The sequence below is a fragment of the Phyllobates terribilis genome, unplaced genomic scaffold (genome assembly GCF_046119375.1).
Source record: "Phyllobates terribilis strain yellow unplaced genomic scaffold, ASM4611937v1 Scaffold_404__1_contigs__length_1715579, whole genome shotgun sequence".
Lineage (NCBI taxonomy): Eukaryota > Metazoa > Chordata > Amphibia > Anura > Dendrobatidae > Phyllobates > Phyllobates terribilis.
Genome location: NW_027363164.1, coordinates 880882 through 897531, shown reverse-complemented (window position 1 = coordinate 897531; position 16650 = coordinate 880882). Strand labels below are relative to the sequence as shown.

The 16650-nt window shown below is 40.6% G+C and overlaps 7 non-coding genes across 7 annotated transcripts; all 7 read right to left on the bottom strand.

The window, feature by feature from the left end:
* Positions 1 to 455: 455 nt before the first annotated feature.
* LOC141225440 (U2 spliceosomal RNA) lies at positions 456 to 646 on the bottom strand. Its single transcript, XR_012292713.1, has one exon. It is a non-coding gene; the product is annotated as a U2 spliceosomal RNA (small nuclear RNA).
* A 1115-nt stretch (positions 647 to 1761) lies between these two features.
* Positions 1762 to 1952, bottom strand: LOC141225439 (U2 spliceosomal RNA). The gene has a single exon (XR_012292712.1). It is a non-coding gene; the product is annotated as a U2 spliceosomal RNA (small nuclear RNA).
* A 1115-nt stretch (positions 1953 to 3067) lies between these two features.
* Positions 3068 to 3258, bottom strand: LOC141225438 (U2 spliceosomal RNA). Its single transcript, XR_012292711.1, has one exon. It is a non-coding gene; the product is annotated as a U2 spliceosomal RNA (small nuclear RNA).
* A 1118-nt stretch (positions 3259 to 4376) lies between these two features.
* On the bottom strand, positions 4377 to 4567 carry LOC141225436 (U2 spliceosomal RNA). The gene has a single exon (XR_012292709.1). It is a non-coding gene; the product is annotated as a U2 spliceosomal RNA (small nuclear RNA).
* A 1115-nt stretch (positions 4568 to 5682) lies between these two features.
* LOC141225666 (U2 spliceosomal RNA) lies at positions 5683 to 5877 on the bottom strand. Its single transcript, XR_012292930.1, has one exon. It is a non-coding gene; the product is annotated as a U2 spliceosomal RNA (small nuclear RNA).
* A 6390-nt stretch (positions 5878 to 12267) lies between these two features.
* Positions 12268 to 12458, bottom strand: LOC141225435 (U2 spliceosomal RNA). Its single transcript, XR_012292708.1, has one exon. It is a non-coding gene; the product is annotated as a U2 spliceosomal RNA (small nuclear RNA).
* A 1115-nt stretch (positions 12459 to 13573) lies between these two features.
* Positions 13574 to 13758, bottom strand: LOC141225634 (U2 spliceosomal RNA). The gene has a single exon (XR_012292905.1). It is a non-coding gene; the product is annotated as a U2 spliceosomal RNA (small nuclear RNA).
* Positions 13759 to 16650: the final 2892 nt, after the last annotated feature.

Here is a 16650-nt window from a genome sequence, read left to right as displayed (position 1 = left end):
AATTTTAAGCGCAGCAGAGTAACCAGCGCACATACCTGTTAGCTCAGGTGAGTTTAAAAGGCTGCTGTTGATAACAAGGGCATTTGCTAAATAGATGGTGTGTGTGCAACAATATACTGAAAGGTCAATTATATTGTGCAGCTTATCTCACCACCTGTAGTTATTTAGGTGAAAGCTCCAAAATGCTTGCCTAATATGTCTGTTTATCCAAAAGGAAGTAAAAAGGGAGAGCTAGAAAGATAGCATTGCATCACATTACATGGCAATGCAATGCACAGTTGCTGAAGTTGAACCAAAATGAGCTTGTAATCTGGCTTCTGCAACTTTGAACATGAAAAATCCAATGAGGAGAAGAAAAGCAAAGCCAAAGAGTCCATCCCAAAATCCGACAAACAAGCAAAATGAACAAAAAACATTGAATTCAATTCTTTCTGATTTTAGAAACTGCATTAAAGAAGGGGTGCACCGGTCCTGGAGATACTGCAATACCAGGTCAATGCGTGGAGTGGACAGAGCAAGCTCTTTTTCCATCTCCCTGTTCTAAAAATCCATTTAATATATGGTCCCCAGATAGGGGACGTATCAGATATTAAACTGATAAGAACAGATACTACACTTGATCTTAGCCAAAAGGCCGAGAAGCGATAACCAGAATTGGTTTCAAACTACGGAGCCACCCAAGGATCCTGAAAAGTCCATTTGTGGAGATGAGCTCCTGGACTCCCGTTAAGAAGACATGTTGTCAACCTCTAGATCCCTTACATGCCTGCACTTTTCGGCTTGCTGCTGCTGCAATCCACGCGTTTTAGATCTGCATAACTCCACCTCTTTAAACACAGCACCTTCACCCCCTGCTGTTCCCACCCGCCTCAACACCGTTGGAAGGGAGGAGAACCAATTAAGGCGGGGGGTGGGGTGGAACGAGCAGCTGTCTACCCTTAGCAGGAGGGCTCCTGATTACATACCTCTCCTGCTGCTGCTGCTGCTGGCTGTCCAGCAGCAGACTGAAGGTGGCTGCTGCTGTGCACAGGTATATAAAGGCTCAGAGCCTATTATGACACGCGCAGCCAGCGTTCCATTGCCACATTCCATCTACTGCAGGCAGGATACCTGGCTGGCTGAATGTCGCTGAGAAGCTCACAGAGACCGCCATAAGCAACAGTTTAACAGAATGCCACAGACTAATCAACCAAACTTTTTGGGTTGGGTTCTCTTTTATAGTCTGCAGGCATTAAATGAAAGAAGTTAGTGTTCCAGCAGAAGGAGACAACGTTTCAGAAAAGGCATTGTAGCAAACCAAAAAAGAAATTTTAAGCGCAGCAGAGTAACCAGCGCACATACCTGTTAGCTCAGGTGAGTTTAAAAGGCTGCTGTTGATAACAAGGGCATTTGCTAAATAGATGGTGTGTGTGCAACAATATACTGAAAGGTCAATTATATTGTGCAGCTTATCTCACCACCTGTAGTTATTTAGGTGAAAGCTCCAAAATGCTTGCCTAATATGTCTGTTTATCCAAAAGGAAGTAAAAAGGGAGAGCTAGAAAGATAGCATTGCATCACATTACATGGCAATGCAATGCACAGTTGCTGAAGTTGAACCAAAATGAGCTTGTAATCTGGCTTCTGCAACTTTGAACATGAAAAATCCAATGAGGAGAAGAAAAGCAAAGCCAAAGAGTCCATCCCAAAATCCGACAAACAAGCAAAATGAACAAAAAACATTGAATTCAATTCTTTCTGATTTTAGAAACTGCATTAAAGAAGGGGTGCACCGGTCCTGGAGATACTGCAATACCAGGTCAATGCGTGGAGTGGACAGAGCAAGCTCTTTTTCCATCTCCCTGTTCTAAAAATCCATTTAATATATGGTCCCCAGATAGGGGACGTATCAGATATTAAACTGATAAGAACAGATACTACACTTGATCTTAGCCAAAAGGCCGAGAAGCGATAACCAGAATTGGTTTCAAACTACGGAGCCACCCAAGGATCCTGAAAAGTCCATTTGTGGAGATGAGCTCCTGGACTCCCGTTAAGAAGACATGTTGTCAACCTCTAGATCCCTTACATGCCTGCACTTTTCGGCTTGCTGCTGCTGCAATCCACGCGTTTTAGATCTGCATAACTCCACCTCTTTAAACACAGCACCTTCACCCCCTGCTGTTCCCACCCGCCTCAACACCGTTGGAAGGGAGGAGAACCAATTAAGGCGGGGGGTGGGGTGGAACGAGCAGCTGTCTACCCTTAGCAGGAGGGCTCCTGATTACATACCTCTCCTGCTGCTGCTGCTGCTGGCTGTCCAGCAGCAGACTGAAGGTGGCTGCTGCTGTGCACAGGTATATAAAGGCTCAGAGCCTATTATGACACGCGCAGCCAGCGTTCCATTGCCACATTCCATCTACTGCAGGCAGGATACCTGGCTGGCTGAATGTCGCTGAGAAGCTCACAGAGACCGCCATAAGCAACAGTTTAACAGAATGCCACAGACTAATCAACCAAACTTTTTGGGTTGGGTTCTCTTTTATAGTCTGCAGGCATTAAATGAAAGAAGTCAGTGTTCCAGCAGAAGGAGACAACGTTTCAGAAAAGGCATTGTAGCAAACCAAAAAAGAAATTTTAAGCGCAGCAGAGTAACCAGCGCACATACCTGTTAGCTCAGGTGAGTTTAAAAGGCTGCTGTTGATAACAAGGGCATTTGCTAAATAGATGGTGTGTGTGCAACAATATACTGAAAGGTCAATTATATTGTGCAGCTTATCTCACCACCTGTAGTTATTTAGGTGAAAGCTCCAAAATGCTTGCCTAATATGTCTGTTTATCCAAAAGGAAGTAAAAAGGGAGAGCTAGAAAGATAGCATTGCATCACATTACATGGCAATGCAATGCACAGTTGCTGAAGTTGAACCAAAATGAGCTTGTAATCTGGCTTCTGCAACTTTGAACATGAAAAATCCAATGAGGAGAAGAAAAGCAAAGCCAAAGAGTCCATCCCAAAATCCGACAAACAAGCAAAATGAACAAAAAACATTGAATTCAATTCTTTCTGATTTTAGAAACTGCATTAAAGAAGGGGTGCACCGGTCCTGGAGATACTGCAATACCAGGTCAATGCGTGGAGTGGACAGAGCAAGCTCTTTTTCCATCTCCCTGTTCTAAAAATCCATTTAATATATGGTCCCCAGATAGGGGACGTATCAGATATTAAACTGATAAGAACAGATACTACACTTGATCTTAGCCAAAAGGCCGAGAAGCGATAACCAGAATTGGTTTCAAACTACGGAGCCACCCAAGGATCCTGAAAAGTCCATTTGTGGAGATGAGCTCCTGGACTCCCGTTAAGAAGACATGTTGTCAACCTCTAGATCCCTTACATGCCTGCACTTTTCGGCTTGCTGCTGCTGCTGCAATCCACGCGTTTTAGATCTGCATAACTCCACCTCTTTAAACACAGCACCTTCACCCCCTGCTGTTCCCACCCGCCTCAACACCGTTGGAAGGGAGGAGAACCAATTAAGGCGGGGGGTGGGGTGGAACGAGCAGCTGTCTACCCTTAGCAGGAGGGCTCCTGATTACATACCTCTCCTGCTGCTGCTGCTGCTGGCTGTCCAGCAGCAGACTGAAGGTGGCTGCTGCTGTGCACAGGTATATAAAGGCTCAGAGCCTATTATGACACGCGCAGCCAGCGTTCCATTGCCACATTCCATCTACTGCAGGCAGGATACCTGGCTGGCTGAATGTCGCTGAGAAGCTCACAGAGACCGCCATAAGCAACAGTTTAACAGAATGCCACAGACTAATCAACCAAACTTTTTGGGTTGGGTTCTCTTTTATAGTCTGCAGGCATTAAATGAAAGAAGTCAGTGTTCCAGCAGAAGGAGACAACGTTTCAGAAAAGGCATTGTAGCAAACCAAAAAAGAAATTTTAAGCGCAGCAGAGTAACCAGCGCACATACCTGTTAGCTCAGGTGAGTTTAAAAGGCTGCTGTTGATAACAAGGGCATTTGCTAAATAGATGGTGTGTGTGCAACAATATACTGAAAGGTCAATTATATTGTGCAGCTTATCTCACCACCTGTAGTTATTTAGGTGAAAGCTCCAAAATGCTTGCCTAATATGTCTGTTTATCCAAAAGGAAGTAAAAAGGGAGAGCTAGAAAGATAGCATTGCATCACATTACATGGCAATGCAATGCACAGTTGCTGAAGTTGAACCAAAATGAGCTTGTAATCTGGCTTCTGCAACTTTGAACATGAAAAATCCAATGAGGAGAAGAAAAGCAAAGCCAAAGAGTCCATCCCAAAATCCGACAAACAAGCAAAATGAACAAAAAACATTGAATTCAATTCTTTCTGATTTTAGAAACTGCATTAAAGAAGGGGTGCACCGGTCCTGGAGATACTGCAATACCAGGTCAATGCGTGGAGTGGACAGAGCAAGCTCTTTTTCCATCTCCCTGTTCTAAAAATCCATTTAATATATGGTCCCCAGATAGGGGACGTATCAGATATTAAACTGATAAGAACAGATACTACACTTGATCTTAGCCAAAAGGCCGAGAAGCGATAACCAGAATTGGTTTCAAACTACGGAGCCACCCAAGGATCCTGAAAAGTCCATTTGTGGAGATGAGCTCCTGGACTCCCGTTAAGAAGACATGTTGTCAACCTCTAGATCCCTTACATGCCTGCACTTTTCGGCTTGCTGCTGCTGCAATCCACGCGTTTTAGATCTGCATAACTCCACCTCTTTAAACACAGCACCTTCACCCCCTGCTGTTCCCACCCGCCTCAACACCGTTGGAAGGGAGGAGAACCAATTAAGGCGGGGGGTGGGGTGGAACGAGCAGCTGTCTACCCTTAGCAGGAGGGCTCCTGATTACATACCTCTCCTGCTGCTGCTGCTGCTGGCTGTCCAGCAGCAGACTGAAGGTGGCTGCTGCTGTGCACAGGTATATAAAGGCTCAGAGCCTATTATGACACGCGCAGCCAGCGTTCCATTGCCACATTCCATCTACTGCAGGCAGGATACCTGGCTGGCTGAATGTCGCTGAGAAGCTCACAGAGACCGCCATAAGCAACAGTTTAACAGAATGCCACAGACTAATCAACCAAACTTTTTGGGTTGGGTTCTCTTTTATAGTCTGCAGGCATTAAATGAAAGAAGTCAGTGTTCCAGCAGAAGGAGACAACGTTTCAGAAAAGGCATTGTAGCAAACCAAAAAAGAAATTTTAAGCGCAGCAGAGTAACCAGCGCACATACCTGTTAGCTCAGGTGAGTTTAAAAGGCTGCTGTTGATAACAAGGGCATTTGCTAAATAGATGGTGTGTGTGCAACAATATACTGAAAGGTCAATTATATTGTGCAGCTTATCTCACCACCTGTAGTTATTTAGGTGAAAGCTCCAAAATGCTTGCCTAATATGTCTGTTTATCCAAAAGGAAGTAAAAAGGGAGAGCTAGAAAGATAGCATTGCATCACATTACATGGCAATGCAATGCACAGTTGCTGAAGTTGAACCAAAATGAGCTTGTAATCTGGCTTCTGCAACTTTGAACATGAAAAATCCAATGAGGAGAAGAAAAGCAAAGCCAAAGAGTCCATCCCAAAATCCGACAAACAAGCAAAATGAACAAAAAACATTGAATTCAATTCTTTCTGATTTTAGAAACTGCATTAAAGAAGGGGTGCACCGGTCCTGGAGATACTGCAATACCAGGTCAATGCGTGGAGTGGACAGAGCAAGCTCTTTTTCCATCTCCCTGTTCTAAAAATCCATTTAATATATGGTCCCCAGATAGGGGACGTATCAGATATTAAACTGATAAGAACAGATTTTTTTTTTTTTTTTAATTTGGCTATCCCCTGCAGAGGGATAAAACCGTTTATTAAAACTTTAACAAATTACAAGCATAATTACACAAATACCAAACGTTAAAAGACAAATGAAATTTACAAAACAAAAAAATACAAAGATTTTAAATAATTAGGTTCCATTGGTCAACAAGCCATTTTTTGGAAATATGTACATTCTTCTTTTTGTCAATTAAATAATAAGTATACATTTGACATAAATATAAACTTAAAACATCATTCACTGATAAAACATCTTGTTTAAAAATAGCAATGTTGCGCGCTTTCCAGAGAGATGACTTGGCGCAGTTCACTGTCTTCCAAGCCATTGTGTACTGGTCCATTGTGGGGCATTCCATAAGTCCGTATAGCACAGTTTTATATGTAAAGTCCTTGAGGTCTGCCACCCTTTCCAGTAGGGGGAGCAGTCTTCTCCAGAAATCCTTTGCAAAATTACATGTCCATAATAGATGTTCCACCGTTTCCTCGTCTTGGCATCCGGCTCTTGGGCAGATGGCAGACCTCACAAATCCTCTTCTGTATTGGAATGCCCGGCAAGGAAGACAGCGGTGCATGCAACTCCAAGCCAGATCTCTCTGTTCATTAAAAAGATAAAAAACGTTAATCATTTTCCAGATAGACATAGATTTGTCATCATCATATCTGTCAACATTACATATTTCCTCACTTTTACGTATTTCTTTAATTAGTTTCTTACTATTTCTTAATTCCTCTATTTTCTTAGTCCCTAAATTAAAATCGGACACTATTTTCCTTAAAATCTCATAATGCATCGACAAATTAAAAGCATGGGGCACAGATATATTAACTTCATACCATCCAAACTTTCTCATAAAAAATCCTGTATTAAAACGCATAAAAAAGGACCAATAGTGATTCTTAAAAAGGGCATTAAAACAGTAAACGAACAGATGGATTAAAAGAAACCTATTAAAATCTGGAAAATCTTTACCACCTTTTACTTTTGATTTCATCACGATTTCTCTTTTCAGCTTTTCCATTTTTGAGTTCCAAAAGAAGGTAAAACAGGTTTTGGTTATCTTTTTTAAAACATTAACAGGCGGGGGGAAAACCATGCTAAGATACAATAAAAGAGGTAAAATCACCATCTTTAAAACCAATACTTTACCCTCCATTGTAAGTCTCCTCATGTTCCACATACATATTTTCGTATTTACTTTCTGTGTAACTGTTTCCCAACTATTATAACCATCATTATTTTCAGTGAATGATATACCTAAAATGGAAATGGATTCGGAGACATTAATTGGTACATCACGTAAAATCATCCCCCCAACACTTAAAATGTTACACTTATTAAAATTGATTTTAAAACCAGAAGCTAGACAAAAGGATTGCACTTGATGGAGAGTGGCCGTAAGTGATGGTGCATCTGTACACAAGACCGCCACGTCATCCATGTAGCCTACAACCTTGGCCTCCAAACCACCGCTTCCAGGCAGAGGGACACCGCATATCTGTTTATTTTGGCGTATTGCACATAACATTGGTTCCAGTGCACAGATAAACAGTAAGGGGGACAGAGGGCATCCCTGTTTCACCCCTGACCGTAAAAATACCTCTTGTGTCTTAAAACCATTCACTAAAATCTTACTTGTACAATCCTTGTAAAATGCTTTAAGCGATAGTAAAAACCCTTCTGGTATGCCCATTTTCTCTAAAACTTTAAAAAGATAAAAGTGTGAGACACGGTCAAATGCTTTTTCAAAATCAATAGATAAAATCGCCATTTTCCCCTTTCTGTCTTTCACATCCTCAATACAGTCTTTCACTAAATTCAGATTGTCCCATATACTGCGCCCCGGCACCCCACACACTTGATTAGAATGAATAACTTTGCTGATGACTTCTTTTAGACGATTTGCACAAATTTTAGCCATTATTTTATAGTCACAATTTAAAAGTGTTATTGGTCTCCAGTTTTCTAATTTTGATTTATCACCTTTTTTGTATAGGAGGGAGACTTCACCTTTCTTCCAGGAATTTAATAAAACCTTATTATTAAAAACCTCAGTAAACAAATAAAACAAATCATCTTTTAAAATATCATAAAAACATACATAAAATTCTATTGGGATGCCATCAGGACCAGGGACCTTTCCAGTTTTAAAACTTTTAATAGTTTTTAACACTTCTTGTTCCGTTAAAACTTGGGATAAAAACTCTTGGGATGCGGGATCTAAAACAGCTGTTAGTCCTTGCAGCGAATCATCCATTAATTTATTATCTATATTTTTTCCATTAAATAGATTAGAAAAAAAAACCTCAACTTTACCCAGCATATTTTTTATATTATTCTCACCATCTATATGGTCAATTATCACTTTTTCTTTTTTATTTTTCCTAAAAAAATATCTGGAACACTTTTCATTTTCTTCTATATGTTGTACTCTAGAACGAAAAATGATCTCTTTTCCTTTTTGTTCTAGCCATTTTGAAATCTCTTCTTTTAAGTTTGAAATATCAAGTTGTACATCTATCCCATTGTCTCTGAGCTTAAATAATGTTTGTAGGCGGGTATTTAAAATTCTATATTCTTCATATTTTTCTTTGGCTCTACATATACTCTTTTTAATAAAAAAGTCTTTTATTTTTACTTTCATTCTATCCCACCATACACTCATAGTCTCATTTGTTTTTTTCCCTTTTCTACATTTCCTATAAAACTCAATAAAATCTGATAAAATCTGCGGGTCGGTTAAAAGGGATACGTTCATTTTCCAGCTTTTCTTACCACATTTTTTGTTGTCATTTACTTTTATGGTAAAGGATAAAAGTTTATGGTCTGAAAATATATTAGTTAAAACTTCACATTTGGCAGGTATTGTTTTATCTGAACCAAAAATAAAATCAATCCTAGAGCTACAATTAGCATTGCTCCAAGTGAAACCGGCGTCCTCTGTGCTGTCACTATGACACTCTTTATATATGTCTATCAATTTAGCAGCTTTGACTATATCATGTAGCATACCTGAGGTTTTATCGTAGTTCCTGCTTACAGAGCTGGAGCGCCGGTTTTCACCTTTTAAAACACAATTAAAATCCCCTGCTAAGATAAAAGGTTCAGAGTTATTAATAAATAATGGTAAAAGATCAAGCATTTCGGCTCTTTCATTTTTCTCTGGGGATCCATAAAAATTTAAAAACTGCCATCTAATACCATCAATAAAAGCTTTTACTAATAAAATACGACCTGGTAAAATTTCCTGAATAAAATCAATTAAAACGTTCCCTTTAAAAAGTATGGCTACACCCGCTGATCCTGCAGCATTCGATCCGGACCAGACAGATGGCCCACACTTCCACTCATCTTTATATTTTTGATATGACATTTCATGTGGGATATTACATTCTTGCAGAAAAAATACAGATGCAGTAAAACACGTAAAAAAATTAAAAAGAGCAGTTCTTCTTGTGTTAGATTTTATGCCTCTCACGTTGAGGGAAATACCTTTGAGTTCAGCCATCATTAGAAAATGTAGAAATTTTACTTAGGTAACTAAGAGCAACGGATTTACCTGTCCGATGAACCTGATCAGACCACTGGGCTTGCGCCTCCCTCCTCATCTGATAGTATCGTCACGAGAGTCTCCGTGGAGGAGGAAAGATTACCACATTTATATAAACCCGACGCTACACTGGCATAGCTCGGAGGGCTGGCTGGCAGAACCCGCTGGGTCTCCATTGGCTGGCCATGCAGTTCCTCATCAGGTGGGTCCCCGAGGGGTTCCGCCGCCCCTGTTTGACCTGTAGAAGGTCGTCCTATAGGAGGAGGTTGCGCACAAGGCAGAGCCTCTGACTCTTCAGAGGCAGCAAGATCCCGGTCCCCACCTGTAGCAGCGGAGACCGAAACCCCTGAGGGTCCAGCGTCCACGTCCCCTTCTGGAGAAGTGTCCATCTGTTCACCTCCTGCTGCCTCCTCCGAACCACCCTTTTTCTTTTTCTTAGGACCCACCTTTATCCACTCAGCGCCCTCAGCACTAGGAGACCCAGACTGGGCATGGGCTTCTGTGTCGGCCTTTTGCCGGTCCCTTTTGACCTTACCAGTAGTGCCCTTCTGCTCCTTCTCAGCCCTCCTTTTGGACTCCCGCAGGTCCTGCAGCCAGGTTTTGGGATTTGGTATTTTACCTGTCATAGACTCTGGAGACACTTCACTATTTGGTACGCCCTTATTGTCTCCAGAGGCTCCAGGTTGTTGTTCCTCCTCCTGAGGGGTGGTCTGATCTTTTGGTCCTTGGTCGGACGTCTTGGACTTCCCCTTTTGCTCATCTTCCCGAAATCTGTGAGGGCAAGAAAAATAAAAGTGACCTGGAGTCTGGCAAAAACTGCATTTCTTTTCCTTAGGGCATTCTTTTGTCTCATGTTCTTCACTAGCACAATTTCTACATGATACATGACAGTTTTCTTTTGAATGACCATAGCGCCCACAATTTCTGCAATATACTGGCATCCCAGAAAAGAAGAAATCCCCATTTGTTTGCCCAATTTTGAAACGGGCAGGGGGGAGCCGTATACCACCTGGTGTATTTGGATCTCTTGTACACTTCACAAGGAATTTCCACTTAGATGTCCATATGTTATATTCGTTTAATATCTTCCCAATACATTTAACACTTTTAAAATAAATTGCTAGAAATGACATTACTTCTGGAGCAGAAACAAAGGGCGAAAATATTTTTACAATAACCAGTCTTACCTCATCCAGGACGTGCTCAACAATTTGTATCCCTTTCAAAACAGGACTATTTTCAACTTTTTTTAACTTTTCTAGTACATCTCTAAAAATACCTTCTCCGGTGAATGTGATGTCATAGTCACCTCTTCTGGGATAATCCTGGATGGAGAGAATTTCATTCCTTTGTACGCCAAGAAGGTTCCTGAGCACGTCCTGGACTACATACCCTAATTTCCTCATATCCGAGCCACCCGCCGTGAAGTGAACTCGGATAGAGTTTTTTAGCCTCGCATAAAGAGGCACGAGGTTAGGGTCAACCTCCATGGAAAAACGCAACAAGGTTGCAAGTTGCAGACGCTTGCAATCTGCGCTCCCAGTGTTCTTGCAGCGAAAAACACCTGGAAGCTGGGGGATCGCAACTCGTTACCCTGGGACTAAGCCCTCTCCCTAATAGCAGCAAGCAGGTTAAGTCCACCAAAGTGGACGATCCTGCCAGGCCAAGGAGAGGAGTACCCGAGTGCCCTTCAACCACAATCTCCTGCAATAAAGCACTTGATCTTAGCCAAAAGGCCGAGAAGCGATAACCAGAATTGGTTTCAAACTACGGAGCCACCCAAGGATCCTGAAAAGTCCATTTGTGGAGATGAGCTCCTGGACTCCCGTTAAGAAGACATGTTGTCAACCTCTAGATCCCTTACATGCCTGCACTTTTCGGCTTGCTGCTGCTGCAATCCACGCGTTTTAGATCTGCATAACTCCACCTCTTTAAACACAGCACCTTCACCCCCTGCTGTTCCCACCCGCCTCAACACCGTTGGAAGGGAGGAGAACCAATTAAGGCGGGGGGTGGGGTGGAATGAGCAGCTGTCTACCCTTAGCAGGAGGGCTCCTGATTACATACCTCTCCTGCTGCTGCTGCTGCTGGCTGTCCAGCAGCAGACTGAAGGTGGCTGCTGCTGTGCACAGGTATATAAAGGCTCAGAGCCTATTATGACACGCGCAGCCAGCGTTCCATTGCCACATTCCATCTACTGCAGGCAGGATACCTGGCTGGCTGAATGTCGCTGAGAAGCTCACAGAGACCGCCATAAGCAACAGTTTAACAGAATGCCACAGACTAATCAACCAAACTTTTTGGGTTGGGTTCTCTTTTATAGTCTGCAGGCATTAAATGAAAGAAGTCAGTGTTCCAGCAGAAGGAGACAACATTTCAGAAAAGGCATTGTAGCAAACCAAAAAAGAAATTTTAAGCGCAGCAGAGTAACCAGCGCACATACCTGTTAGCTCAGGTGAGTTTAAAAGGCTGCTGTTGATAACAAGGGCATTTGCTAAATAGATGGTGTGTGTGCAACAATATACTGAAAGGTCAATTATATTGTGCAGCTTATCTCACCACCTGTAGTTATTTAGGTGAAAGCTCCAAAATGCTTGCCTAATATGTCTGTTTATCCAAAAGGAAGTAAAAAGGGAGAGCTAGAAAGATAGCATTGCATCACATTACATGGCAATGCAATGCACAGTTGCTGAAGTTGAACCAAAATGAGCTTGTAATCTGGCTTCTGCAACTTTGAACATGAAAAATCCAATGAGGAGAAGAAAAGCAAAGCCAAAGAGTCCATCCCAAAATCCGACAAACAAGCAAAATGAACAAAAAACATTGAATTCAATTCTTTCTGATTTTAGAAACTGCATTAAAGAAGGGGTGCACCGGTCCTGGAGATACTGCAATACCAGGTCAATGCGTGGAGTGGACAGAGCAAGCTCTTTTTCCATCTCCCTGTTCTAAAAATCCATTTAATATATGGTCCCCAGATAGGGGACGTATCAGATATTAAACTGATAAGAACAGATACTACACTTGATCTTAGCCAAAAGGCCGAGAAGCGATAACCAGAATTGGTTTCAAACTACGGAGCCACCCAAGGATCCTGAAAAGTCCATTTGTGGAGATGAGCTCCTGGACTCCCGTTAAGAAGACATGTTGTCAACCTCTAGATCCCTTACATGCCTGCACTTTTCGGCTTGCTGCTGCTGCAATCCACGCGTTTTAGATCTGCATAACTCCACCTCTTTAAACACAGCACCTTCACCCCCTGCTGTTCCCACCCGCCTCAACACCATTGGAAGGGAGGAGAACCAATTAAGGCGGGGGGTGGGGTGGAACGAGCAGCTGTCTACCCTTAGCAGGAGGGCTCCTGATTACATACCTCTCCTGCTGCTGCTGCTGCTGGCTGTCCAGCAGCAGACTGAAGGTGGCTGCTGCTGTGCACAGGTATATAAAGGCTCAGAGCCTATTATGACACGCGCAGCCAGCGTTCCATTGCCACATTCCATCTACTGCAGGCAGGATACCTGGCTGGCTGAATGTCGCTGAGAAGCTCACAGAGACCGCCATAAGCAACAGTTTAACAGAATGCCACAGACTAATCAACCAAACTTTTTGGGTTGGGTTCTCTTTTATAGTCTGCAGGCATTAAATGAAAGAAGTCAGTGTTCCAGCAGAAGGAGACAACGTTTCAGAAAAGGCATTGTAGCAAACCAAAAAAGAAATTTTAAGCGCAGCAGAGTAACCAGCGCACATACCTGTTAGCTCAGGTGAGTTTAAAAGGCTGCTGTTGATAACAAGGGCATTTGCTAAATAGATGGTGTGTGTGCAACAATATACTGAAAGGTCAATTATATTGTGCAGCTTATCTCACCACCTGTAGTTATTTAGGTGAAAGCTCCAAAATGCTTGCCTAATATGTCTGTTTATCCAAAAGGAAGTAAAAAGGGAGAGCTAGAAAGATAGCATTGCATCACATTACATGGCAATGCAATGCACAGTTGCTGAAGTTGAACCAAAATGAGCTTGTAATCTGGCTTCTGCAACTTTGAACATGAAAAATCCAATGAGGAGAAGAAAAGCAAAGCCAAAGAGTCCATCCCAAAATCCGACAAACAAGCAAAATGAACAAAAAACATTGAATTCAATTCTTTCTGATTTTAGAAACTGCATTAAAGAAGGGGTGCACCGGTCCTGGAGATACTGCAATACCAGGTCAATGCGTGGAGTGGACAGAGCAAGCTCTTTTTCCATCTCCCTGTTCTAAAAATCCATTTAATATATGGTCCCCAGATAGGGGACGTATCAGATGTTAAACTGATAAGAACAGATTTTTTAATTTGGCTATCCCCTGCAGAGGGATAAAACCGTTTATTAAAACTTTAACAAATTACAAGCATAATTACACAAATACCAAACGTTAAAAGACAAATGAAATTTACAAAACAAAAAAATACAAAGATTTTAAATAATTAGGTTCCATTGGTCAACAAGCCATTTTTTGGAAATATGTACATTCTTCTTTTTGTCAATTAAATAATAAGTATACATTTCACATAAACATAAACTTAAAACATCATTCACTGATAAAACATCTTGTTTAAAAATAGCAATGTTGCGCGCTTTCCAGAGAGATGACTTGGCGCAGTTCACTGTCTTCCAAGCCATTGTGTACTGTTCCATTGTGGGGCATTCCATAAGTCAGTATAGCACAGTTTTATATGTAAAGTCCTTGAGGTCTGCCACCCTTTCCAGTAGGGGGAGCAGTCTTCTCCAGAAATCCTTTGCAAAATTACATGTCCATAATAGATGTTCCACCGTTTCCTCGTCTTGGCATCCGGCTCTTGGGCAGATGGCAGACCTCACAAATCCTCTTCTGTATTGGAATGCCCGGCAAGGAAGACAGCGGTGCATGCAACTCCAAGCCAGATCTCTCTGTTCATTAAAAAGATAAAAAACGTTAATCATTTTCCAGATAGACATAGATTTGTCATCATCATATCTGTCAACATTACATATTTCCTCACTTTTACGTATTTCTTTAATTAGTTTCTTACTATTTCTTAATTCCTCTATTTTCTTAGTCCCTAAATTAAAATCGGACACTATTTTCCTTAAAATCTCATAATGCGTCGACAAATTAAAAGCATGGGGCACAGATATATTAACTTCATACCATCCAAACTTTCTCATAAAAAATCCTGTATTAAAACGCATAAAAAAGGACCAATAGTGATTCTTAAAAAGGGCATTAAAACAGTAAACGAACAGATGGATTAAAAGAAACCTATTAAAATCTGGAAAATCTTTACCACCTTTTACTTTTGATTTCATCACGATTTCTCTTTTCAGCTTTTCCATTTTTGAGTTCCAAAAGAAGGTAAAACAGGTTTTGGTTATCTTTTTTAAAACATTAACAGGCGGGGGGAAAACCATGCTAAGATACAATAAAAGAGGTAAAATCACCATCTTTAAAACCAATACTTTACCCTCCATTGTAAGTCTCCTCATGTTCCACATACATATTTTCGTATTTACTTTCTGTATAACTGTTTCCCAACTATTATAACCATCATTATTTTCAGTGAATGATATACCTAAAATGGAAATGGATTCGGAGACATTAATTGGTACATCACGTAAAATCATCCCCCCAACACTTAAAATGTTACACTTATTAAAATTGATTTTAAAACCAGAAGCTAGGCAAAAGGATTGCACTTGATGGAGAGTGGCCGTAAGTGATGGTGCATCTGTACACAAGACCGCCACGTCATCCATGTAGCCTACAACCTTGGCCTCCAAACCACCGCTTCCAGGCAGAGGGACACCGCATATCTGTTTATTTTGGCGTATTGCACATAACATTGGTTCCAGTGCACAGATAAACAGTAGGGGGGACAGAGGGCATCCCTGTTTCACCCCTGACCGTAAAAATACCTCTTGTGTCTTAAAACCATTCACTAAAATCTTACTTGTACAATCCTTGTAAAATGCTTTAAGCGATAGTAAAAACCCTTCTGGTATGCCCATTTTCTCTAAAACTTTAAAAAGATAAAAGTGTGAGACACGGTCAAATGCTTTTTCAAAATCAATAGATAAAATCGCCATTTTCCCCTTTCTGTCTTTCACATCCTCAATACAGTCTTTCACTAAATTCAGATTGTCCCATATACTGCGCCCCGGCACCCCACACACTTGATTAGAATGAATAACTTTGCTGATGACTTCTTTTAGACGATTTGCACAAATTTTAGCCATTATTTTATAGTCACAATTTAAAAGTGTTATTGGTCTCCAGTTTTCTAATTTTGATTTATCGCCTTTTTTGTATAGGAGGGAGACTTCACCTTTCTTCCAGGAATTTAATAAAACCTTATTATTAAAAACCTCAGTAAACAAATAAAACAAATCATCTTTTAAAATATCATAAAAACATACATAAAATTCTATTGGGATGCCATCAGGACCAGGGACCTTTCCAGTTTTAAAACTTTTAATAGTTTTTAACACTTCTTGTTCCGTTAAAACTTGGGATAAAAACTCTTGGGATGCGGGATCTAAAACAGCTGTTAGTCCTTGCAGCGAATCATCCATTAATTTATTATCTATATTTTTTCCATTAAAAAGATTAGAAAAAAAAACCTCAACTTTACCCAGCATATTTTTTAGATTATTCTCACCATCTATATGGTCAATTATCACTTTTTCTTTTTTATTTTTCCTAAAAAAATATCTGGAACTCTTTTCATTTTCTTCTATATGTTGTACTCTAGAACGAAAAATTATCTCTTTTCCTTTTTGTTCTAGCCATTTTGAAATCTCTTCTTTTAAGTTTGAAATATCAAGTTGTACATCTATCCCATTGTCTCTGAGCTTAAATAATGTTTGTAGGCGGGTATTTAAAATTCTATATTCTTCATATTTTTCTTTGGCTCTACATATACTCTTTTTAATAAAAAAGTCTTTTATTTTTACTTTCATTCTATCCCACCATACACTCATAGTCTCACTTGTTTTTTTCCCTTTTCTACATTTCCTATAAAACTCAATAAAATCTGATAAAATCTGCGAGTCGGTTAAAAGGGATACGTTCATTTTCCAGCTTTTCTTACCACATTTTTTGTTGTCATTTACTTTTATGGTAAAGGATAAAAGTTTATGGTCTGAAAATATATTAGTTAAAACTTCACATTTGGCAGGTATTGTTTTATCTGAACCAAAAATAAAATCAATCCTAGAGCTACAATTAGAA